This window comes from Manis pentadactyla, chromosome 2 (assembly GCF_030020395.1).
Source record: "Manis pentadactyla isolate mManPen7 chromosome 2, mManPen7.hap1, whole genome shotgun sequence".
Lineage (NCBI taxonomy): Eukaryota > Metazoa > Chordata > Mammalia > Pholidota > Manidae > Manis > Manis pentadactyla.
In genome coordinates, this window is record NC_080020.1 from 190,875,731 (window position 1) to 190,903,669 (window position 27,939).

The window sequence follows — 27,939 nt, forward strand, 5'->3', positions numbered from 1 at the left end:
CTAAGCAGTGCTCAGGAGCAGGGGTAGCAGGGGTAGCAGGGGTAGGAATTAACTGACGAAGGACCCAGGGTCGCAAGATGGTTGGGTGGGAGGGGCCAGCGGGCAGGGAGGTTTTAGTCGGTTCTGCCTCACGGCAGCCACCCCCTTCCACATAGTGATGCTGAGCTAGCACCCAGGCCTGGAATCGGGCCGCCGCCTCAGACGTGCCCCTGTGCCCCGTGCCGCCTCTGGACCATGGACCCAAGCAAAGTGAGCGAGCTTCAGGCCTTAGTGAATATGTATACGCAGGATCCAAGCATTCTGCACAAGGAGGAAATGCACTTCCTGAGGGCATGGGTGGAGAGCGTGCGGGGCTAAAATAACACCTGTTACTCATAAAACTAAATCAGAAGAAAATACAAAGGAAGAAAAAACATTGTAAAAAGGTGGAGGAAAACATTAAGACAGATGAACCATCAAGTGAGGAAAGTGATATAGAAACTGACAATGAAGGTGTGATTGAACCAGACATTGATGCCCGTCAAGAAATGGGAGATGAAAGTGTAGAGATAACCGAGGAGATGATGGATCAGGCAAATGATAAAAAAAAGTGGCTGCCATTGATGCCCTAAATAATGGTAAACTACAGAAAGCCATTGACTTGTTCACAGATGCCATCAAGCTGAATCCTCGCTTGGCCATTCTGTATGCCAAGAGAGCCAGTGTCTTCATCACATTACAGCTGCCAAATGCTGCCATCCGAGACTGCAACAGAGCTATTGAAATAAATCCTGGTTCAGGTCAGGCTACAAGTGGAGAGGGAAAGAACACAGACTTTTGGGCCCCTGGGAAGAAGCAGCCCACGATCTTACTCTTGCCCGTGAACTGGATCATGATGAAGACTCTAGGGCAGTGCTGAAGGAAGCTCAACTGAGGGCTCAGAAAATTGCAGAACACAGGAGAAAGAGTGAGTGAAAACGAGAAGAGCGGGAGATCAAAGAGAGAACAGACAGGGTTAAGAAGGCGCGGGAAGAACATGAGAGAGCCCGGAGGGAGGAAGAAGCCAGGCGACAGTCGGGAGCTCAGTATGGCTCTTTTCCAGGGGGCTTTCCTGGGGGAATGCCTGGAATGGCAGGAATGCCTGGACTCAGTGAAATTCTTAGTGATCCAGAGGTTCTTGCAGCCATGCAGAATCCAGAAGTTATGGTGGCCTTCCAGGATGTGGCCCAGAACCCAGCAAATATGTCAAAATATCAGAGCAACCCAAAGGTTATGAATCTCATCAGTAAATTGTCGGCCAAATTTGGAGGTCAAGCGTAATGCCCTTCTGACAAAGCCTTTGCTGAAGGAAAAGCAACCTAGATTGCCTAATGGATGTCACAATAATACAAAACCAGTGTATCTCTGACCTTCTCATGAAGAAAGTGGGGTGCTTTGAAGTCATCCCTACCCTTTGCCCCAAATGCAGTTGAAACATTTTACAGTGGTTTGTCATTAGGGTATTGATTTAGATAATGCTCTCCTACTAGGAATTACAAATTTTAAACACTTTCTAAACCTTAAAAATACATAAAATAAATTAAAAGGGTGTGTTAATCCCTGCGTTTTTCTTTACTAATCATTTTGGTTTCTTCCTTTGAATTATTTGGGCAAGGAAGATACTTCAGTATGGAAAGTTTATTATTCCATTTGAGTGAAATAAAGGTTTGTTAATGGGAAGCAAATACAACATTTAAATAGTTCGAGTTGGATATATGGTTATTGAGGCATTTTGATTTGTCTTTTCAATGATTTTTTAATGATTTATTTCAATACAAGTATTTGGAGCACCACTATTGCTGTAGCACCTGGGTAGGGACTGGAAGTACTTGGCAGGGCAGCATCAGTCTTAACTACAGTTGCAATAATAAATACCCTTGTGCAGATGCAGTTAAATCTCACATTGTGGGGAAGGGATGATTTTTTATAATACTGCAGTAGGGTTGCATTACCTAGCCCTGTTCTTGTCTGATACATAAAATAAATGTTTCACATTATTTTCACATATGGGAAATAAGGGTAAAAATAAAACCAATATAAAAGGTGTCTCTCCAGGGATTGGATTAAGCATGGCGGCATGAGAGGTGAGACAGAGACCTCCTCCTAAAACCACATATAATACAAAAATATAATTTAATACAACTAATCCTGAAAGAGCAACAGGAAAGAAGGCTGCACCAGACTATATACACCAGGAGAAAAGAGCAGTCCTCACAGAACAGGATAATGTACCAAAGCTGTGACCTGGCATGGCCCAAGCCCTTACCCCACCCCATCTCACCAGCATGAGGAAGAGAAACAGAAGGGGGAGGGACTGGAGGCTTGAGACTCCTGAACACCTAGCCCTGGAGATCTGCTCTGGGAGCATGAACGTACATTGCATGGTGCTCTGGTGATTTAGTGCAGTTGGAAAGCTAAATAATACCTGGAGAGACAGAGATTACAGCTGCTTTTGGAAAACAGGGATTCATATCTGGCTGATCTGGGTGGGCAGTCTGAGAGACTTCCCAAAAGCTAGAAGGCTCCTAAAGGGGTAAGTATTGCACAGAGCATACTGCTCAGGAGAAAGGACAGGTAGACAAAATTGTCTGGGTACACTCCACCCAGCAGGTTGGGAGCTTAAACGATCTTCAGGCACTCCATCCCCCTGGCTGGCTATGCAGCTTCAAGGCCCACCACAGTGATATGCAGCCTGCTGTGTCTTCCTCCCAGCTAGCCTGCACCTGGCTCAGGCTCGCAAACCAGCAACCCCTGCCCTGGAGCCAGGCCAGCCAGAGGGAAGCACCACCTATAGCAGCTACAAATACAAAGCATAGAGGCTTTAACCTGTGTTTTTGGCCCACTGGTTCTGGCAGTGGAGACAGGCATAGCAGCTAGGAAGCAGGAAACAGCTCTTTCCTCCCCACCAAGCACCAACAATGCTCCCCTGCAAACCCTGACATTGCTTTAGGGGCTGAGCAGCTCCAGAGAGTAGAGCTTCTGGGCACTAAAGGGCACCACAAATTATGAAACGTCAAAGGAACCTGGTTCAAAGCAAAATTATGAATACACCTGAGAAAGATTCAAATGAAATTGACCTCATGAATCTTCCTGAGATTTCAAAATAAAAATCATTAACATGCTCATGGAGGTACAGAAAAATATTCAAGAACTCGGGAATGAATTTTGGATGGAGATCCAATCATTGAAGAACACAATGGAGGGTACTAAAAGCAGATTAGATATGATGGAGGAGACAATAAATGAAATAGAAATTAGGGAAGAGGAATACAAAGAAGCTGAGGCACAGAGAGAAAAAAGGATATCTAAGAATGAAAGAATACTGAGAGAAGTGTGTGACCAATCCAAACAGAACAATATTCTTATTATAGGAGTACCAGAAGAAGAAGAGAGAAAAAGAGGAGATAGACAGTGTCTTTGAGGAAGTAATTGCTGAAAACTTCCCCAATCTGGGGGAAGGATATAGGCTCTCAGGCAATGGAGATACACAGATCCCCCAACACAAGGGATTCAAGGCTTAGGACAACACCAAGACATATAATAATTAAAATGGCAAAGATCAACAATAAGGACAGACTATTAAAAGCAGCCAGAGAATTAAGATCACATACAAAGGAAAACCCATCAGGCTATCATCAGACTTCTCAGCAGAAACCTTACAAGCCAGAAGAGAGTGGCATGATATATTTAATGCAATGAAGCAGAAGGGCCTCGAACCAAAAATACTTTATCTGGCAAGATTATCATTTAAATTTAAAGGAGCGATTAAACAATTTCCAGATAAGCAAAAGCTGAGAGAATTTAGCTCCCAAGTACCATCTCTACAGTGTATTTTGGAGTGACTTCTATAGATGGAAGTGTTCCTAAGGTTAAATCACTGTCACCAGAGGTAATAAAAAGGGATAGACAAAAAGCAGAATATCATACCTAATATATAAAGAATGGAGGAGGAAGAAAAGGAGGGGAAAGAAATAGAACATTTAGATTGTGTTTGTAATACCATACAAAGTAAGTTAGTCTCTTAGATAGTAAGGAAGTTACCCTTGAACATTTGGTAACCACAAATCTCAAGCCTGCAATGGCAATAAGTACACACCTATCGATAATCACCCTAAATGCAAATGGACTGAATGCACCAATCAAAAGACATAGAGTCACTGAATGGAAAAAAAAAAACAAGATCCAACTATATACTGCCTACAAGAGACTCATGTCAAACCCAAAACATACACAGACTGAAAGTGAAGGGATGGAAAAAGACATTTCATGCAACTAATAGGGAGAAAAAGGCAGGTATTGCAGTAATTTTATCAGACAAAATAGACTTCAAAACAAAAGTCACAAGAGACAAAGCACCAGAGACAATGTTCTGTCATTGAACAACACACTAGAACAGATGGACCTAACAGACATCTACAGAACTCTACACCCAAAAGAAGCAGGATACACATTCTTTTCAAATGCATATGGAATACTTTCAAGAATAGATCATACATTAGGCCACAAAAAGAGCCTCAGTAAATTCAAAAAGATTGAAATTGTACCAACCAACTCCTTAGATCACAAGGGTGTAAAACTAGAAATAAACTATACAAAGAGAACAAAAAGACTCACAAACACATGGAGGCTTAACAACATGCTTCTGAATAACCAATGACCAAATTAAAACAGAGATCAAGTAATATATGGAGACAAATAAAAACAACAGCACAATGCCCCAACATCTGTGATACACAGCGAAGGCAGTTCTCTAAGAGTGAAGTATAGCAATCCAGGACTATTTAAAGAAGGAAGAACAATCCCAAATGAATAGTCAAAATTCACAATTATTGAAACTGGAAAAGGAAGAACAAATGAAGCCCAAAGTCAGCAGAAGGAGGGACATAATACAGATCAGAGAAGAAATAAATAAAATTGAGAAGAATAAAACAATAGAAAAAATTAATGAAACCAAGAGCTGGTTCTTTGAGAAAATAAACAAAATAGATAAACCAATAGCCAGACTTACTAAGAAAAAAAAAGAGAATCTACACATATAAATAGAATCAGAAATGAGAAAGGAAAAATTACCACAGACACCATGGAAATACAAAGAATTATTAGAGAATACTATGAAAATCTATATGCTAACAAACTGGATAACCTGGATGAAATGGACAATTTTCTAGAAAAATACAACCTTCCAAGGCTGACCCAGGAAGAAACAGAAAATTTGAACACACCAATTACCAGCAACTAAATTGAATCAGTAATAAAAAAACTACACAAGAACAAAACCCTGGCCAGATGGATTCACCACTGAATTTTATCAGAAATCTAGAGAAGACATAATACCCATTCTCCTTAAAGTTTTCCAAAAAATAGAAGAGGAGGGAATACTTTCAAACACATTCTATGAAGCCAGCAGCACTCTAATGCCAAAATCAGGCAAAGACACCACAAAAAAGAAAACTATAGACCAATATCCCTGATGAACATAGATGCAAAAATACTCAACAAAATATTAGCAAACCAAATTCAAAAATACATCAAGAGGATCACACACCATGATCAAGTGGGATTCATCTCAGGCATGCAAGGATGGTACAACATTTGAAAATCCATCAACATCATCCACCACATCAACAAAAAGGACAAAAACCACATGACCATCACCATAGATGCTAAGAAAGCATTTGACAAAATTCAACATCCATTCATGATAAAAACTCTTAACCAAATTGGTATTGAGGGCAAGTACCTCAACATAATAAAGGCCATATATGACAAACCCACAGCCAACATTATACTTAACAGTGAGAAGCTGAAAGCTTTTATTCTAAGACTGGGAACAAGGCAAAGATGCCCACTCTCCACGCTTTTATTCAACATTGTACTGGAGGTCCTAGCTACGGTAGACAAAACACAAAAATAAGGCATCCAGATTGGTAAGGAAGAAGTCAAACTGTCACTGTTTGCAGATGACATGATATTGTACATAAAAAAACCCTGAAGAATCCACTCCAAAACCACTTGATCTAATATCTGAATTCAGCAAAGTTACAGGATACAAAATTAATACACTGAAATCTGTTGCTTTCCTATATACTAATGATGAACTAGCAGAAAGAGAAATCAGGAAAACAATTCCATTTACAGTTGCATCAAAAAGAATAAAATACCTAGGAATAAACCTAACCAAATAAGTGAACGACCTATACCCTGAAAACCACAAGACACTCCTAAGAGAAATTAAAGAAAATACTAATAAATAGAAATTCATCCCATGCTCTTGGGTAGGACGAATTAACATTGTGAAAATGGCCATCCTGCCTAAAGCAATTTACAGATTCAATGCAATCCCTATCAAAATACTGACAGCATTCTTCAACAAACTGGAACAAATAGTTCTAAAATTCATATGGAACCACAAAAGACTCCGAACAGCCAAAGCAATCCTGAGAAGGAAGAATAAAGCAGGGGGATCTCGCTTCCCAACTTCAAGCTCTACTAAAAAGCCACAATAACCAAGACAATTTGATACTGGCACAAGAGGAGATCCATAACCAGTGGAACAAAATAGAGAGTCCAGATATTAACCCAAGCATATATGGTCAATTAATATATGATAAAGGAGCCATGGGTACACAATGGGGAAATGACAGTCTCTTCAATGGCTGGTGTTGGCAAAACTGGACAGATACACGTGAGAGAATGAAACTGGATTACTGCCTAACTCTATACACAAAAGTAAACTTGAAATGGATCAAAATCCTGAATGTAAGTCATGAAACCATAAAACTCATAGAGGAAAACATAGGCAAAACTCTCTTGAATATAAACATGAACAACTTCTTCAAGAACATATCTCCCTGGGCAAGGGAGACAAAAGCAAAAATGAACAAGTTGGACTATATCAAACTAAAAAGATTCTGTACAGCAAAGGACACCATCAATAGAACAAAAAGGCATCCCACAGTATGGGAAAATATATTCATAAATGACATATTTGATAAGGGTTGACATCCAAAATATACAAAGAGCTCATGCACCTCAACAAACAAAAAGCAAATAACCCAATTAAAAAATGGGCAGAGGATCTGAACAGACACTTCTCCAAAGAAGAAATTCAGATGGCCAAGAGGCACATGAAAATATGCTCCACATTGCTAATCATCAGAGAATGCAAATTAAAACCACAATGAGATATCATCTCACACCAGTTAGGATGGTCAACATCCTAAAGACAAAAAACTAATATTGGCGGGGATGTGGATAAAGGGGATCCCTCCTACACTGCTGGTGGGAATGTAAACTAGTTCAACCATTGTGGAAAGCAGTATGGAGGTTCCTCAAAAAACTCAAAATAGAAATACCATTTGACCCAGGAATTCCACTCCTAGGAATTTACCCTCAGAATGCAGGAGCCCAGATTCAAAAGGACATATGCACCCCTATGTTTATCGCAGCACTATTTACAATAGCCGAGAAATGGAAGCAACCTAAGTGTCCATCAGTAGATGAATCAATAAAGAAGAGGTGGTACATATACACAATGGAATACTATTCAGCCATAAGAAAGAAACAAATCCTACCATTTGCAACAACATGGATGGAGCTAAAGGGTATTATGCTCAGTGAAATAAACCAGGTGGAGAAAGACAAGTATCAAACGATTTCACTCATCTGTGGAGTATAAGAACAAAGCAAAAACTGAAGGAACAAAACAGCAGCAGACTCACAGAACCCAAGAATGGACTAACAGTTACCAAAGGGAAAGGGACTGGGCAGGATGGATGGGAAGGGAGGGATAAGGGAAAAAGGGGGCATGATTAGTACACATAGTGTAGTGGGGGCACAGGGAAGGCAGTATAGCACAGAGAAGACAAGTAGTGATTCTATAGCACCTTACTATTATGATGGACAGTGACTATAATGGGGTATGTGATGGGGACTTGATAATGGGGGGAATCTAGTAACCACAATGTTGTTCATGTAAGTGTATAGTAATGATATCAAAAAAGAAAAAGATGGCTATCCAGTAGAAAAATGGACAGAGAACATGAGCAAATAGAAAGATAAATGACCAATATATGTGTGAAAATATTCTGTCTTACTCATTTTAAAAATGCAAATAAATCAAGAAAGAAATACCATATATTACCTAGGAAATGGCAAAGATTTGAAAGTTTGATATTTAGTAGTGGTAGTTAGGGTGTGGTAAAAAGGGCACTCTTCTTTATTGTTGATGGGAATTTAGGAAACATGTATGAAACATTACTATTTCTCTCAGGTTTAACAATTGTGGTAGGCAAGGAAAGGAAAGGGAGAAGCTGGGCAGAGAGGCACTTTCAAGGAAGAACTTCGCCAGCACAAGAGGAACTCTGAAGCTGGGAAGACCCTTCAGTGTTGTCTGGATTTGAGGTGAAAAGGGCTGGATCTTTATATCGTCCCCATGAAGCACACCTTAGAGAAGAGCTGCCCAGAGAAGGAGGTGTGACCTCCTTCTGCTGAGGCAATTACAGAAGAGTGCTAATGGCTGAGGGGCACCTGTAAACAGCACTCCTGGCAGCTAGGGAAAAGGTCCTTCAGTTCTGAAAGGGAATCTGAGTGGCACATCAGTGGCCACTATTCTTATTCTCACAAGTGGGCAAAAGGAATGAATTGAAGATGCAAGACAAAGGAGTAGGAAGGTGTAGGACATGTCCCTAGGAAAGGTTAGAAGAAACAGGCTCATGGGCTAGGCAGACTCATTAGGTTTAGAAAAGAAAGAGGACACATATAATCTGTACAGAACAGAAGACAGTGGGTCAAAAAGTAGATAAATTTGGATAAGAAGAGGCATTCATATGAAATAGCCTCTATTTTCTCAGTAAAGTAAGAAGGTAATTTACTGAGAATTAAGGGAGGTGAGGTTGAGTTGAGGGATTAAAGTAAAAAGGTGTTAATGATTGCTATAGGAGTTAACAAATGTTGAATGAAATGAAAGAATTGCTGAAGAGCAATGAGGGCCCTTGAGATTAGAATAGATGGCCAGGGCTGAAAGCTTTTCTTCTAAGATCAGGAACAAGATGAGGGTGTCCACTCTGACTACTTTTATTCAACATAGTACTGGAAGGCCTAGCCACAGAAGTCACACAAGAAAAAGAAATAAAAGGCATCCACACTGATAAGGAAGAAGTGAAATTGTCACTATTTGCAGATGACATGATAGTATATACAGCAAGCCCTAACGACTCCACCAAAAAACTGTTGGAACTAATGAATGAATTCATTAAAGTTACAGGATACAAAATCTATTGCATTTCTATATACAAATAATGACCAGGAAGAGAAATTAAGGAAACAATCCCATTTATAATTATTTTTGATACAAATACTTTGGAATAAATTTTCCTAACTCTCCTTAAGACATTGATGAAAAAAACTAAAGATGACACATAAAAAATGGAAAGATATTCCATGTCCGTGATGGGGAGAATCAATATTGTTAAAATGTCCACAGAACCAAAGGAATGTACAGGGTCAATGCAATCTCTATCAAAATATCAATGACATTTTTTACAGAACTAGAGCAAATAATCCTCAAATTTTTATGGAACATTAAAAGACCCCAAATAGTCAAAGCAATGTTGAGAAAGAAGAACAAAGCTGAAGGTATTATGCTTCCTGACTTCAAACTATGGTAACAGTAACGAAAGCAATATGGTACTGGAACAAAAATAAACACAGATCAATGGAACAGAAGAGAGAGCTAAGAAAGAAACTCATGTTTATATGGTCAGTTAATATATGAAAAAGGAGGCAAGAATATACTGAAGGGCCCTCACCAGTAAGATGGCGAACTTCCGGCTTCTCTTCCGGGTCCTCAGTTCCCGATGGCACCACCTAAAGACCTATCACCTCTCTCCCCACTCCCACTCCCAGCACCTAGCCAATAGCCACCAGCCCCGTAGAAGTAACACCACAATCACCCCATGCCCCTTCCTATATAACCCAGCACCTTTCCCCAATAAAGCGGAATTCTCCGGTGAATTGCTGCTGAGTGTCGCTCCTTTCCTTTCATATACAATGGGAAAAAGACAGTCTCTTCAATAAATGATGTTGGGAAAAATGGAGCTACATGCAAAAGAATGAAACTAGTTTACTATTTTATGCCATATATAAACTTGAAATGGATTAAAGACCTAAATGTACAATCTGAAACCAAAAACTCTGAAAAGAAACTATAGGCAGTAAACTCTTGAACATCAGCTTGAGAAATTTCTTTCTGGATATGTCTTCCCAGGCAAGGGCAACAGAAGCAAAAATAAACAAGAGTGACTACATCAAACTAAAAAGCTTCTGCACTGCAAAGGAAACCATCAATAAAAGAAAAAGGCAGTCTACTATATGGGAGCTATGTTTGCAATAGATGTATCTGATAAAGGGCTAATAACCAAAATATATAAAACTCACACAACTCAACACCAAAAAACAAATAATCCAATTAAGAAATTGGCAGAGGACCTGAGTAGACATTTTTCCATAGACATACAGATGGCCAACAGGCACATGAAAAGATGCTTAACACCACCAATAATCAGGGAATGCAAATGAAAACCACAATGAGATATAACCTCACACTAGTCAAAGTGGCTAATATCAAAAAGACAAGAAATAATGTGTTTGCAAGGGTGTAGGAAAAGGGAATCCTCACGCACTCTTGGTGGGAATGTAAATTGATGCACTCTTATGGAAAGCAGTATGGATGTTTGTCAAACACTAAACAATAGAAATACCATACAACGTAGTAATTCTACTTTGGGAATTTACCTGAAGAAAACAAAACCACCAATTTGAAAAGATATATGCACCTCTATGTTTATTGCATATATTATTTAGCCAAGACATGTAAACAACCTAAGTTTCCATCAGTAGATGAATGGATAAAGACATGTGGTATATACATACACAATGGAATATACTCAACCACAAAAAAGAGTGAATTCTTACCATTTGCAACAACATGGATGGAACTAGAAGGTAGTATGCTAAATGAAATAATTCAGAGAAAGATAAACACCACAGGATTTCACTTATATGTGGAATCTAAAGAAATCAAATGAACAAAAGTCAAAACAAAACGGAAATAGACTTATGAATACAGAGAACAAACCTGCTAGAGGGGAAGGAGGTAAAGGGAAGTGAAAAATAGGTGAAAATGGGGATAGAGAAGTAAAAATTTCCAATTATAATAAGTCACAGTGGATGAAAGTACAGTATAGAGAATATAGTCAATAATATTGTAATAATGAATGGTGACAGATGGTCACACCTATCATGGTGAGCATTTCCTAATGTACATAATTGCCAAATCACTATGTTGTACACCTGAAACCAACATATTGTATGCCAACTACACTCCAATTTTTTTAAAAAGTTAATTTTGAATGGTTAGATCTTTTCCCCAGTACAACTATTATCATATACTAAGTCTGTATATAGACCTGAATCTGTTTCTACAGTCTATTTGGTTCCTGTGATATCTTTGGTTAATCTCCAAACCAGTACCAAACTATTTTATTTATAGCCTTAGAATATATTTTAACATCTAGTGAGCTCCACATCTCCCCCACCTCATTATTATTCTTATATTTCCCAATGTCTCTTCCTCCATCTACTAGATTGTAGCATAGTTTTGTCCAATCTTTTCAAATACCCTTTAAATCTTTAAATGCTGTTACAATGTCATTTCTCCCCAAATTATTTTATCTTTTCAGGAAGAGTAATAATTTTCTCCACTTTTGTCTTTATGCTCCTCATTAAAATTTTGTGGTTTGTTTTTGCTACCATGTGAGGCCACAAGAAGAAGTTGGCATTCTGTAACCTAGAAGAGTGCCCTCACCAAAACCTACCCATGATGGCACCCAAATCTCAGGCTTTCAGCCTCCAGAACCCGCAGTACTGACATTGGAGAATAAGAGAATGATAAAAAGATGGCAGAATAGGAAGGCAAGATAGAAGAATCCTCCCAAAAACACATAAAAGAAGAAAGTACAGCAAATGCAACTAGACCTGAAAATGACCTGAAGACTGCAGAACAGACCACCTACACCTGAGGAAGAAGAGAGGACCACACAGAAAAGGGTAGGGCTGCAAACCTGAGATTGAACGGGACCCAAGCCCCCACGCCAACAACCAGCCTACAGGCAGGAGAAAGAGGATCGGAATGGGGAGGGGGTAGGAGCCCAGGAGCACTGCACACATGGCCATGGAGATCAGCTCTGGGAGCATGAGCCGACATTACATTAGGTTCTGGTGATTATCGGGGTGGACACGAGGGGCAGGCAGAATACTGGGAGGCTGAGACTTCAGCCTGTGTGGAGGGCAGACATGCTCCACCAGTCCTGAGACCCAAAGCAGAGGTGGTAGTGTGAAAGACTTGCCAGACAGCAGTGGGAGGGGTACCAGAGGTGATGAGGGTTGGACGGAACTCCCAGGTGGACAATACCTCCCTAGCTATTTCTCAGCCCAACAGATTGGGAACTCTCAGGAGCTCCAGGAGCTCCATCCCCCTTCCTGGCAATGCAGCCCTGAGGCACCTCCTTGCATGTTGCCAGAAACCAACCCACTTGGCCCAGCAGCAGGATCAGACTTTGCTGCCTGGCAGGTAAGGGTAGACTCTTCCAGCTTGCTTGGCTACATTTCAGCCCAACCAGAGAGGTGTCTGGAGGAGCCAGCCCTAAGAATTCTTTCCTCCCTGCAGAAGGAAGCTGGGGCACATTGGTCTGCCCACCCCATTAACCCTGCAGCCTGCCATTGCTGCTGGACAGGCAGAGGTTGGCCCTGCAAGCTCAATAGATTCCTGAGCTGATCACAAAGCAGCAGCTCAAACTTTTCTCCAAGATGTAGACCCCTATGGAAGCCAGAAAGAAAGGCATTCCATCTATGGCATGCCAACAACTGGGGCCCCCACCAAGTAGAACCAGGCACTAGAGAGTAAAGAATATCCAACTTCTGGGCACCATACTACACCTTCTTCATAAAGCTATTATTCTTTAGACAGAAAGCATAGCAGAGACATCTACTGCAAAGGAAGAAACAGAATCCCTGACAAAATGAGCAGGCAGAGGAATCTGATCCCATCAAAGCTGTGAGACAGAACTCCAGAAGAAGGGCTAAATGAAACAGAGTTCACTAATCTTCTTCATAAATATTTCAAAATAGAAGTTATAAGCATGCTCATGGATTTACAAAAAGTATTCAAGGTCTCAGGGAGGACTTCAACAAAGAGAAAACCTGAAAAAGAGCCACTCAGCTGAAGAATAAGTGTCAGAAATGAAACATATAATGGAGGGATTTAAAAGGAGATTAGATCATGTAGAGGACATGGTAAAGGAAATAGAAATTAGAGAACAGGAAAACAAAAAGGCTGAGGAAAAGAAAAAAGGATCTCTAGGAATGAAAGAATGATAAGAGAGCTATGTGTCCAATGCAAATAAAACAATATTCACACAATAGGGATACCAGAAGGAGAAGAGAAAGACAAAGGGATAGAAAGTCTCTTTAAGGAAATAATTGTTGAAAACTTCCCCAATCTGGGGAAGGAAATAGACACTGAGGTCATGGAAGTGCAGAGATCCCCTAACAAAAGGAACCACAGCAAGACACCAAGACATATATTAAGATGGCCAAGATCAAGGATAAGGAGAGAGTGTTGAAAGCAACCAGAGGAAAAAGAAAACTTATAAAGGAAATCCCATTAGGCTATCAGCAGACTTCTCAACCAAAACTCCAGACCAGAAGGAAGTGGCATGATATATTTAATATACTGAAACAGAAGGACGTCCAACTAAGAATTCTCTATGGGTAAGATTATCATTTAAATTTGAAGCAGGGATTAAACAAAAAATTTCCAGATAAAAGTTGAGGGAATTTGTCACCACTAAGCCAGTCTTATGTGGTATGTTAAAGGAATTTCTGTAGCTGGAAATGACCCTAAGACTAAATAGCTTTCACCAGTGAAAGTAAACCCACATTAATGGTAGTAGACTAAGTGATTACCAAGCAAGTACAAAATTAAAACAAAAGCAGAAAAATCAACTGTACACAAAATCAGTCAAGGGATACACAAAAAATGCAGATTATGACATCTAATATGAAAAATGTAGAGGAAGAGGAAGAAGGAAAAAAAAGTACCTATAGATTGTGCTTGAAATAGAGTAATCAGCAATTTAAGATAGACTGTTGTATGGCAAATAAGCTATCCTTGAACCTCTGGTAACTATAAAACTAAAGCCTACAATAAAGACACAAACACACAACTAAATAAACCCTAAAAAAAAAAGGAATGAGAAATCCAATTACAACACTAAAGAAAACTGTTAATAACAGAAGAGTATAAGAGAGGAAGAAAGGAAAAGAGAGGAGATAGCAAAAACAGCCAGAAAACAATTTATAAAATGGCAGTAAGTACATACCTATCAATAATCACCTTAAATGGAAATTGACTGAGTGCACCAATCAAAAGACATAGAGTGGCAGAATGGATAAGGAAACCAGATCCATCTATATGCTGCCTATAAGAGACTCATATCAGACCCAAAGACATACAAAGACTAAGATACTCCATGCAAATAATAGGGAGATTAAAGCAGGACTACCAGTACTTCTATCAGACAAACTTAATTTCAAAACAAAGTAACAAGAGACAAAGAAGGACATTACATAATGATAACAGGATCAGTCCAACAAGAGGATATAAACATTATAAATATTTACACACCCAACATAGAAGCAACTAAATATGTAAAACAAATACTAACAGAATTAAAGGGGGAAAAAGATTGCAACACATTCATTTTAGGAGACTTTAACACCCACTTACATCAGTAGATCAAACAGATAGAAAATAATAAAGGAAACAGGCACTGAAAATACATTAGATCAAATAGGTTTAACATATCTACAGAACACCCCATCCACAAGCAGCAGGATACACATGCCTCCCAAGTGTACATGGAATGTTCTTCAGATTAGATCACACACTAAGCCTCATGAAGAGCCTCAATGAATTCAAAAAGATTGAAATTGAATCAAGCAGCTTCTCAGACACAATAGTATGAAGCTAGAAATAAATTATACAAAGAAAACAAAAACATTTAAAAACACATGGAGACTAAACAACATGCTTTTAAATAATCAATAGATCAATTAACAAATTAAAACAGAAATCAAGCACTATATGGAGACTAATGAAAACAAAAACACAAAAGCCCAAATCTGTGGGAGGCAGCAAAGGAAGTTCTAAGAGGAAACTACATAGCAATACAGGCTTACCTCAAGAAACAAGAACAATTCCAAATAAACAGTCTGAAATTACAATTAATGAAATGAGAAAAAGAACAAATGAAACCCAAAGTCAGTAGGAGGGAATATTATAATAAAGATCATAGCAAAAATAAATAGAGAAGAATAAAAAAATAGAAAAAACTCAATGAAACCAGAAGTGGGTTCTTTGAGAAAACAAGATGAACCCCTAGCCAGACTTACCAAGAATAAAAGAGAGTGTACACACATAAACATAATCAGAAACGAAGAAGGAAACATCACAATACTGCAGAAATACAAAGAATTATTGGAGAATACTATGAAAAATTATGTGCCAATAAACCAGACTACTTCCTAGAAAATTACTATCTTCCAAGACTTACCCAGGAAGAAAAAGAAAATCTGAACAGACCAATTACCAGCAATCAAATTGAATTTGTAATAAAAAAAATCCCCCAAGGCTCTGAGCCAAGATGGCGGCGTGAGTAGAGCAGCGGAAATCTCCTCAAAAAACCACATATAACTATGAAAATATAACAAAGACAACTCTTCGTAGAATAAAGACCAGAGGACACAGGACAACATCCAGACCACATCCACACCTGCCAGAACACAGTGCCTCATAAAGGAGGTAAGATACAAGCCCCAGAGCCCCGAGACCCGAGCGCCCCTCCCCCCAGCTCCCAGCAGGGGAAGAGTAGGCAGAGCAGGAGGGAGAAGGAGCCCAGGACTGCTGAACACCCAGCCTCAGCCATCCAGGCCAGAGTGCAGACACAGTGCTTGCACAGGGGGCCCTGGATACTAGGGAAACAGGGCAGCAAGAACAGTGAGTGGGTACCGGAGGACTGGTGCCAGAGGACATAAGAAAAGCGAGCGGCCATTTATTTTTTTCTGTTTTGTTTTGGCGAGCGCTTTTTGGAAGTCTTAAAGGGATAGGGACCCCAATACTAGGGAAACAGGGCAGCAAGACCGGTGAGCAGATGCCTGAGGCTGGCGCTGGAGAATAAAGAAAAACGAGTGAACATTTTTTATTTTTATTTATTTATTTATTTATTTAAAAAAATTTTTTTTTTTGTGGTCGTTGTTTTGTTTTGGCAGGTGCTTTTTGGAAGTCTTAAAGGGGCAGGGCGGGACACTTAATCCAGAGGTAGAGAATCCGGGGATCTCTGGGCACCCTAATCCCCTGGGCTGCAGGGAGCTCAGAGGCCCCTTACAGAGATAAATAGCCTCCAGACTGCTCCCCCTCCAAGGCGACTCCATCATTTTGGAGCAGGAGCTGAGCCAGGCCACGCCCACAGCAACAGCGGAGATAAACTCCATAGCAGCCGGGCAGGAAGCAGAAGCCCTGTCTGCGCGAAGCTACCCAGCACAAGCCACTAGAGGTCGCTGTTCTCCCAGGAGAGGAGGGCCACAAACCAACAAGAAGGGAAGTTCTTCCAGCCATCACTCGTCCCAGCTCTGCAAACTATTCCGATCACCATGAAAAGGCAAAGCTACAGGCAGACAAAGATCACAGAGACAACACCAGAGAAGGAGACAGACCTAACCAGTCTTCCGGACAAAGAATTCAAAATAAGAAACATAAACATGCTGACAGAGATGCAGAGAAACACGCAAGAGATATGGGATGAAGTCCGGGGGGAGATCACAGATGCCAGAAAGGAGATTACAGAAATGAAACAAACTCTGGAAGGGTTTATAAGCAGAATGGATAGGATGCAAGAGGCCATTGATGGAACTGAAACCAGAGAACAGTAACGCATAGAAGCTGACAGAGAGAGAGATAAAAGGATCTACAGGAATGAAACAATGTTAAGAGAACTGTGTGACCAATCCAAACGGAACAATATCTGTATTATAGGGGTACCAGAAGAAGAAGAGAGAGGAAAAGGGATGGAAAGTATATTGGAAGAAATAATTGCTGAAAACTTCCCCAAACTGGGGGAGGAAATAATCAAACAGACCACGGAAATACACAGAACCCCCAACAGAAAGGATCCAAGAAGGACAACACCAAGACACATAATAATTAAAATGGCAAAGATCAAGGACAAGGAAAGAGTTTTAAAAGCAGCTAGAGAGAAAAAGGTCACCTATAAAAGAAAACCCATCAGGCTAACATCAGACTTCTCAACAGAAATCCTACAGGCCAGAAGAGAATGGCATGATATATTAAATGCAATGGAACAGAAGGGCCTTGAACCAAGGATACTGTATCCAGCACGACTATCATTCAAATATGACGGTGGGATTAAACAATTCCCAGACAAACAAAAGCTGAGGGAATTTGCTTCCCACAAACCACCACTACAGGACATCTTACAGGGACTGCTCTAGATGGGAGCACTCCTAGAAAGAGCACAGCACAAAACACCCAACATATGAAGAATGGAGGAGGAGGAATAAGAAGGGAGAGAAGAAAAGAATCTCCAGACAGTGTATATAATAGCACAATAAGCGAGCTAAGTTAGGCAGTAAGATACTAAAGAGGCTAACCTTGAACCTTTGGTAACCACGAATTTAAAGCCTGCAACAGCAATAAGTACATATCTTTCATTAGTCACCCTAAATGTTAATGGACTGAAAGCACCAATCAAAAGACACAGAGTAATAGAATGGATAAAAAAGCAAGACCCATCTATATGCTGCTTTCAAGAAACTCACCTCAAACCCAAAGACATGTACAGACTAAAAGTCAAGGGATGGAAAAACATATTTCAGGCAAACAACAGCGAGAAGAAGCAGGGGTTGCAGTACTAATATCAGACAAAATAGACTTCAAAACAAAGAAAGTAACGAGATAAAGAAGGACACTACATAATGATAAAGGGCTCAGTCCAACAAGAGGATATAACCATTCTAAATATATATGCACCCAACACAGGAGCACCAGCATATGTGAAACAAATACTAACAGAACTAAAGGGGGAAATAGACTGCAATGCATTCATTCTAGGGGACTTCAACACACCACTCACCCCAAAGAATAGATCCACCGGGCAGAAAATAAGTAAGGACACGGAAGCACTGAAAACACAGCAGAACAGATGGACCTAATAGACATCTATAGAACTCTACATCCAAAAGCAACAGGATATACATTCTTCTCAAGTGCACATGGAACATTCTCCAGAATAGACCACATACTAGGCCACAAAAAGAGCCTCAGCAAAATCCAAAATACTGAAATCCTACCAACCAACTTTTCAGACCACAAAGGCATAAAACTAGAAATAAACTGTACAAAGAAAGCAAAAAGGCTCACAAACACATGGAGGCTTAACAACACTCTCCTAAATAATCAATGGATCAATGATCAAATCAAAATGGAGATCCAGCAATATATGGAAACAAATGACAACAACAACACTAAGCCCCAACTTCTGTGGGACGCAGCAAAAGCAGTCTTAAGAGGAAAGTATATAGCAATCTAAGCATATTTAAAAAAGGAAGAACAATCCCAAATGAATGGTCTAATGTCACAATTATCGAAATTGGAAAAAGAAGAACAAATGAGGCCTAAGGTCAGCAGAAGGAGGGACATAATAAAGATCAGAGAAGAAATAAATAAAATTGAGAAGAATAAAACAATAGCAAAAATCAATGAAACCAAGAGCTGGTTCTTTGAGAAAATAAACAAAATAGATAAGCCTCTAGCCAGATTTATTAAGAGGAAAAGAGAGTAAACACAAATCAACAGTATCAGAAATGAGAAAGGAAAAATCACCACGGACCCCACAGAAATACAAAGAATTATTAGAGAATACTATGAAAACCTATATGCTAACAAGCTGGGAAACATAGGAGAAATGGACAACTTCCTAGAAAAATACAACCTTCCAAGACTGACCCAGAAAGAAACAGAAAATCTAAACAGACCAATTACCAGCAACGAAATTGAAGCGGTAATCAAAAAACTACCAAAGAACAAAACCCCCGGGCCAGATGGATTTACCTCGGAATTTTATCAGACATACCGGAAAGACATAATACCCATTCTCCTTAAAGTTTTCCAAAAAATAGAGGAGGAGGGGATACTCCCAAACGCATTCATTGAAGCTAATATCACCCTAATACCAAAACCAGGCAAAGACACCACCAAAAAAGAAAACTACAGACCAATATCCCTGACGAACGTAGATGCAAAAATACTCAACAAAATATTAGCAAACCAAATTCAAAAATACATCAAAAGGATCATACACCATGACCAAGTGGGATTCATCCCAGGGATGCAAGGATGGTACAACATTCGAAAGTCCATCAACATCATCCACCACATCAACAAAAAGAAAGACAAAAAACCACATGATCATCTCCATAGATGCTGAAAAAGCATTTGACAAAGTTCAACATCCATTCATGATAAAAACTCTCAGTAAAATGGGAATAGAGGGCAAGTACCTCAACATAATAAAGGCCATCTATGAGAAACCCACAACCAACATTATATTGAACAGCGAGAAGCTGAAAGCATTTCCTCTGAGATCGGGAACTAGACAGGGATGCCCACTCTCCCCACTGTTATTTAACATAGTACTGGAGGTCCTAGCCATGGCAATCAGACAAAACAAAAAAATACAAGGAATCCAGACTGGTGAAGAAGAAGTTAAACTGTCACTTTTTGCAGATGACATGATACTGTACATAAAAAACCCTAAAGACTCCACCCCAAAACTACTAGAACTGATATCAGAATACAGCAAAGTTGCAGGATACAAAATCAACACACAGAAATCTGTGGCTTTCCTATACACTAACAATGAACCAACAGAAAGAGAAATCAGGAAAACAACTCCATTCACAATTGCATCAAAAAAAATAAAATTCCCAGGAATAAACCTAACCAAAGAAGTGAAAGACTTATACTCTGAAAACTACAAGTCACTCTTAAGAGAAATTAAAGGGGACACTAACAAATGGAAACTCATCCCATGCTTGTGGCTAGGAAGAATTAATATTGTCAAAATGGCCATCCTGCCCAAAGCAATATACAGATTTGATGCAATCCCTATGAAACTACCAGCAACATTCTTCAATGAACTGGAACAAATCATTCAAAAATTCATATGGAAACACCAAAAACCCCGAATAGCCAAAGCAATCCTGAGAAAGAAGAATAAACTAGGGGGGATCTTACTCCCCAACTTCAAGCTCTACTATAAAGCCATAGTAATCAAGACAATTTGGTACTGGCACAAGAACAGAGCCACAGACCAATGGAACAGACTAGAGAATCCAGACATTAACCCAGACATATATGGTCAATTAATATTTGATAAAGGAGCCATGGACATACAATGGCAAAATGACAGTCTCTTCAACAGATGGTGCTGGCAAAACTGGACAGCTACATGTAGGAGAATGAAACTGGACCATTGTCTAACCCCATATACAAAAGTAAACTCAAAATGGATCAAAGACCTGAATGTAAGTCACAAAACCATTAAACTCTTGGAAGAAAACATAGGCAAAAACCTCTTAGACGTACACATATCTCTTACATAAACATATCTTCTTGCGCATATCTCCCCGGGCAAGGAAAACAACAGCAAAAATGAACAAGTGGGACTATATTAAGCTGAAAAGCTTCTGTACAGCAAAAGACACCATCAATAGAACAAAAAGGAACCCTACAGTATGGGAGAATATATTTGAAAATGACACATCCGATAAAGGCTTGACGTCCAGAATATATAAAGAGCTCACACGCCTCAACAAACAAAAAACAAATAACCCAATTAAAAAATGGGCAGAGGAACTGAACAGACGGTTCTCCAAAAAAGAAATACAGATGAACAACAGACACATGAAAAGATGCTCCACATCGCTGATTATCAGAGAAATGCAAATTAAACCTACAATGAGGTATCACCTCACACCAGTAAGGATGGCTGCCATCCAGAAGACAAACAAGAACAAATGTGGGCAAGGCTGTGGAGAAAGGGGAACCCTCCTACACTGCTGGTGGGAATGTAAATTAGTTCAACCATTGTGGGAAGCAGTATGGAGGTACATCAAAATGCTCAAAACAGACTTACCATTTGACCCAGGAATTGCACTCCTAGGAATTTACCCTAAGAATGCAGCAATCAAGTATGAGAAAGACCAGTGCACCCCTATGTTTATCGCAGCACTATTTACAATAGCCAAGAATTGGAAGCAACCTAAATGTCCATTGATAGATGAATGGATAAAGAAGATGTGGTACATATACACAATGGAATACTACTCAGCCATAAGAAAAGCGCAAATCCTACCATTTGCAGCAACATGGATGGAGCTGGAGGGTATTATGCTCAGTGAAACAAGCCAAGCGGAGAAAGAGAAATACCAAATGATTTCACTCATCTGTGGAATATAAGAACAAAGGAAAAACTGAAGGAACAAAACAGCAGCAGAATCACAGAACTCAAGAATGGACTAACAGGTTCCTAAGGGAAAGGGACTGGGGAGGATGGGTGGGTAGGGAGGGATAAGGGGGGGAGAAGTAGGGGGGTATTAAGATTAACGTGCATGGGGGGATGGGAGAAAGGGGAGGGCTGTACAACACAGAGAAGGCAAGTAGTGATTCTACAACATTTGCTATGCTGATGGACAGTGACTGTAAAGGGGTTTATAGGGGGGACCTGGTATAGGGGAGAGCCTAGTAAGCATAATATTTGTCATGTAAGTGTATAGTAATGATACCAAAAAATAAAATAATAAAAAGCAGTTTCTGTGTGGAGACCTCCAATGAGTCCTACACAAGGGTATAAAGGGCATATAAAAGTGTAGCAAAGGGTCTGTTTGTGTTTATACAGAGGATCAAAGCCTAATTGGGCTACCCCAAAAATGAACTAAGATACGATATGACAAAGAACTTCCAACATCAGCACTCTCTGGAAGACTCATGCCACAAGATGATCATCAAAAAACCCCAACAAAGAACCACGTGCTGCTACAGCTGTAGATGCACTCATCCCACCAGTTCCTGGACTTGCCATGGGAATGAAGAAGGAGATATCTAAACTGGCCTGTGCATACAGTAAAACAACAAATTTGACTGGATCTATACTGTTGGAACTCAACCAAGAATTAGGAGAAGTGCAAATTGTAGCGCTCCAAAATCTTACAACTACAGACTATTTACTGTTAAAAGAACATATGGAATGTGAACAATCCCCAGGAATGGGTTGTTTTAATTTGTCTGATTTCTCTCAGACTGTTCAAGTTCAGTTGGACAATATCCACCATATCATAGATAAGTTTTCACAAATGCCTAAGGTGCCTAAGTGGTTTTCTTGGTTTCACTGGAGATGCCTGGTAATTACAGGTATGCTTTGGTTATGTAACTATACTTCTATTATGTTAATGTGTGTGCGCAATTTAATTAGTAGTTTAAAACCTATACATGCTGAAGTTACTCTACAAGAAGATATGTCAAAGAAATAATCAATCTTCCCATGTTTTCTTCCACCTGCTACTTCTATAGCTTTTCTTCTTCCTTCCTAATTACAACCCTTAAATAGAATTCGTGCCTCATATCAAATTTACCGAGTATCATAATTCTTCCAAGTTGTAGATACCTCAAGACAAATGCTGGGCATAGAAGCTACAGGGCATAAATATGCAAAGAAGTAAGAAGCTAACCATTTCAAACAATAAGGCTTCTCTCTCACTTACCAACTTTACATTTCCCTGTATGGCCCTGGAAGATGACTGGTTAGCTAGAGACGGGTAAGATTCCTCAAGGGAGGAACAACCTAAGACAGGCACAGTCGCAGGGGGGTCATCAGGTGAGAAATTGGGGATCAACAGAGGTGAGGCTTAGAACCTCACCCCCCTTGTTCTGAGAGAAATCTTCTGCATACATGGATGTTTTATTGCCCTTGTCTAGCTTGGATTAACACATAGTCTACAGGCACACACCTGATCATCTACATTTGCTCTCTTACAACACTAAACTATGTTTTCTACCTTTATCTTGTATCTACCTATCACTTCAGCATTTTATTAAAAATAATAATAATAGAGAAATGTGGTATCCACATATAAATCAAGTTTAAAAATCAAATGAATATTCATATTTGAACTGACTGTTTATAGTTCATAATGCATGAGCAAAACCGAAAGTTTCTGTGATGACTGCCCTTGTACTGTTCACCATGTAACTTAATCACTATGTAAGAATTTGTTCTCCATGTAAGAACTTGTGCGTTATGCTTCATAAGATTGGAGACTGACGAAAATTAGGCTTGGGGTGGATTAATGATTGTGCATTGAGCATTGACTCCCCTATACAGAATTTTATTGTTGTTAACAACCATTTGATCAATAAATATGAGAGATGCCCTCACAACAACAACAACAAAAAAGTACACACTTCCAATTGTAAAATAAATAAGTAACTGGGATGTAACGTATAGCATAAGGAATATAGTCAAAATATTGTAACAACTTGGTATGGTGATAGCTGGTACCTAGAATTATCATGTATATAAATGTTGAATCACTATGTTGTACACCTGAAACTAGTGTAATGTAATACTCTGTGTCAACTGCCCTTCAATAAAAAATAAAAATAAAATAAAATAAAAGCCCGTATCTTGCTCTTCAAAAAAAAAAAAAAATCCCCCAAAACAAAATTCCAGGTACAGACAACTTCACAGCCAAATTCTACCAAACATTTAAAGAAGAGCTAGTATCCATCCTCCTTAAAGTTTTCCAAAAAACAGAAGAGGAGGGAATAGTTACAAACTCATTCTGTGAGGCCAGCATCACTCTAAAACCAAAACCAGGCAAAGACACCACAAAAAAAGAAAATTATTACAGACCAATATCCCTGATGAGCACAGATGCAAAAATACTCAACAAAATATTAGCAAACTCAATCCAAAAATACATCAGAAAGATCATGCACCATGACCAAGTGGCATATATTCAATGGATGCAAGGATGGTACAGTTTTCATAAATCCATCAATATCATACACCACATTAAGAAAAAGAATACAAATCTATGGTTATCTTAGTAGATGCTGAAAAAGCATTTGACAAAATTCAACATCCATTCATGATAAAAAAATTCTCAACAAAATGGGTATAGAGGGCAAGTACCCATAGACAACATCATGCTTAATAATGAAAAGCTGAAAGCTTTTCCTCCAAGATCAGAAACACGACAAGGATGCTCACTCTCACCACTTTTATTCAACATAGTATTGGAGGTACTTGCCATGGCAATCAGACAACATAGAGATAAAAAGCATCCACATTGGTAAGGAAGAAGTTAAACTCTCACTATTTGCAGATGAGATGATATTATACATAGAAAACCCTAAAGAATCCACCAAAAAATTCTAGAGCAAATAACTGAACTCAGCAAAGTTGCAGGATACAAAATTAATCACAGAAATCTGTTGCATTCCTATATACTAACAATGAACTAGCAGAAAGAGAAATCAGGAAAACAATCCCATTTACAATTGCATCAAAAAGAATAAAATACCTAGGAACAAACCTAACCAAGAAGGTGAAAGACCTATTCTCTGAAAACTATAAGACATTCATGAGAGAAATTAAAGAAGACACCAAAAAAATGGAAATCTATCCCATGCTCATGGATAGAAAGAATATTGTGAAAATGGCCAACCTGCCCAAAGCAATTTACAGATTCAATGCAATCCCTATCAAAATACCAACAGCATTCTTCAATGAACTAGAGAAAATAGTTCTAAAATCCATATGGAACCACAAAACACCCAGAACAGCCAAAGCAATCCTGAGAGACAAGCACAAAGCTGGGGGGATTTTGCTCCCTGACTTCAAGCTCCACTACAAAGCCACAGTAATCAAAACACTTTGGTACTGGCACAAGAAGAGACCCATATATCAATGGAACAGAATAGAGAGCCCAGATATAAACCCACACATATATGGTCAATTAATATATGATAAAGGAGCCATAAATATACAATGGGAAAAGACAGCCTCTTCAACAACTGGTTCTGGGAAAACTGGACAGCTACATGTAAGAGAATGAAACTGGCTTATTGTCTAACTCCATATTCAAAAGTAAACTCAGAATTGATCAAAGACCTAAATGTAAGTCATGAAACCATAAAACTCTTAGAAAAAAACAGGCAAAAATCTCTTGAATAAAAACATGAGCAACTTTTTCCTGAACACATCTCCAAGGGCAAGGGAAACAAGAATGAATGAGTGGGGCTACATCAAACTAAAAGGCTTCTGTGCAGCAAATGACAGCATCAGCAGAACAAAAAGGCAATCTACAGAATGGGAGAATATATTTGTAAATAACTCTTATGATAAGGAGTTAACATCCAAAATATATAAAGATCTCATATGCGTCAACACCCAAAAAACAAATAACCTGGTCAAAAAATGGGCAGAGGACTGAATAAACACTTCTCCAAAGGAGAAATTCAAATGGCCAACAGGCAAATGAAAAGGTACCCTATATATTGCTAATCATCAGGGAAATGCAAATTAAAACCACAATGTGATATCATCTCACACTGTCCAAGAAAACAAATGGCCACTATCCAAGAAAAGAAATAACAAATGCTGGAAACGGTGTGGCAAAATAGGAACCCTCCGGCAAGGGTGGGAATGCAGATTGGTGCAACTCCTGTGGGAAGCAGTATGCAGGTTCCTTGAAAAACTAAAAATAGTAACACCACTTGACTCAATAACTCCACTCCTAGGAATTTACCCAAAGAAAACAAAATCCCTGATTTGAAAAGATATATGCACCCCTATGTTTACTGCCACACAGTTTGCAATAGCGAAAATATGGAAGCAACTTAATGTCCATCAACAGATGACTGGGTAAAGAAGATGTGGTACATATACACAATGGAATATTATTCAGCCATGAAAAGAAAAATCCTTCCATTTGCAACAACATGGTTGGATCTAGAGGGTATTGTGCACAGTGAAATAAGCCATGCAGAGAAAGACAAATTCCATTTGATTTCACTTATTTGTGGAAAATAAAAACAAAGCAAAACAGAAGGAACAAAACAGCAGTAGGTTAATAGACACTGAGAAGTGACTAGTGGTTACCAAAGGGGAGAGGAGTGGGTTGGGACAGGGGGGAGGGGACGGGGGACTGTTGAACCACTGCGATGTTCAGGCCATTTAGAGAATTGATACAGTAACTATGCAGAGAAAGAAAGAATTATGCACAGTGTTCACCCAGCCAAGGGGCCAGCACTGTGAGCACTCTGGCTCCAGCATATTTTACTATTAGTTTCATGGACTCAATAAATATTGAATGAATAGGTAAATTACATTTGCTTGAAGGAGACTAAAGTCCAGTATTTCTGCTGTAAATCTGAATCTGCTTTGTGTGCATATATCTTTCAGTTATTTTTATTTAAGAAACATGATCCACTGATAGGCTTTAAAAACAAAATACAAGGTTCAACACTTGTATATTTGAAACCAACGTAAGATCGTATATCAATGATACTTCAAGGAAAAAATAAGGTTCAACTAATACAAACAAAAATAAGAATGTAAATTGGATGATCCTCTTGACAGAAGTCAGGTCATTTGGTAACCAGGTTCTTCATTCACTCTAATATACTTTAAATGCCTATGTAGAGATTTTGAAAATGAAACTAATTTTTGTCAATACTATTTTACCAAAGTCATGTTACCTTTAACAATTCTAAAGTAATAAGAAGGAACTGCATTATTATATTTTTTTTTGTTTGGTGAGGATTATACAGTTATGGAACAGTTTTTATAGAATGGCAAAGGACAATGATCTTATATGTATTACTTTTAAGTATTCTTCAGGCCATCTTTGCATGGAAAAAAATGGTATTACATGGTGCTGATAAATGTTAAATGCCCAAGGAAAAATCTATTCTTTTAATAAATTAACTGTGCTGTGTTTTTCTTTCCCTATTCAGGCAGCTACCAACTATTGGTTCCCTCAGGGTTTCCACAGCATTCTAATTCTTTGGTGCAGATGGCACACATTTTGCTATTAAGCACAGAAAGTGCCACACATTTATGGCTTTGGTGGCCAGCAAAGAGGCCAGCTGTGACCTTTTAAAATTGCACTTAGTTTTTTACCTTCCCACAGACCCCTCTTGGACTACCCCTGTCTAAACAGGGCCCATGCCCAAATGATGTGTGCATCATGGGAATGATCACATTTGTAATTGCTATGTTTATATAATTATGTATTCACTACATGCCTCCTCCACATTAGAATGCAAATTCTAAGAAGGCCGGATAGGAGTCTTACTCTAGGATCCCCAGCATCTACTATGATGCCTCGTAATAGCAAGATTCAATAAATAATGTAGTGAATGAATCAGTCTTTGTTACCTGCCTGCCTTCTTTAGATCTATATCTTCTGTGCATGAAAGGGACATTTTTAGGGTTCTACACATTCCACACACAGAAAGGAATCCTAAGCAGGACCTTTTAATTGAGTTGATCTCATATAAAACAAATCCTGTTTGTTTTATATACTTTGAAAGGTAAAGAAATAGTTGCTTTTATTACAGAAAACGGTAAAATGTTTTACTCATGGCATCCCCTATGTAATAACACATGTAATGGCTATATGTAGCCTCTCAAATGATGTTGGAGGCCTATGGATCTA

General features: G+C 39.0%; 1 protein-coding gene and 1 pseudogene across 3 annotated transcripts in view; one reads left to right on the top strand and one right to left on the bottom strand.

Annotated features, from left to right (window-relative positions):
- Positions 1-27,939, bottom strand: part of ACYP2 (acylphosphatase 2) — a 199,741-nt gene that overhangs the window by 8,288 nt on the left and 163,514 nt on the right. The gene's annotated exons all lie outside the window — the stretch shown is intronic.
- Positions 235-1,374, top strand: LOC118932489 (hsc70-interacting protein-like; annotated as a pseudogene).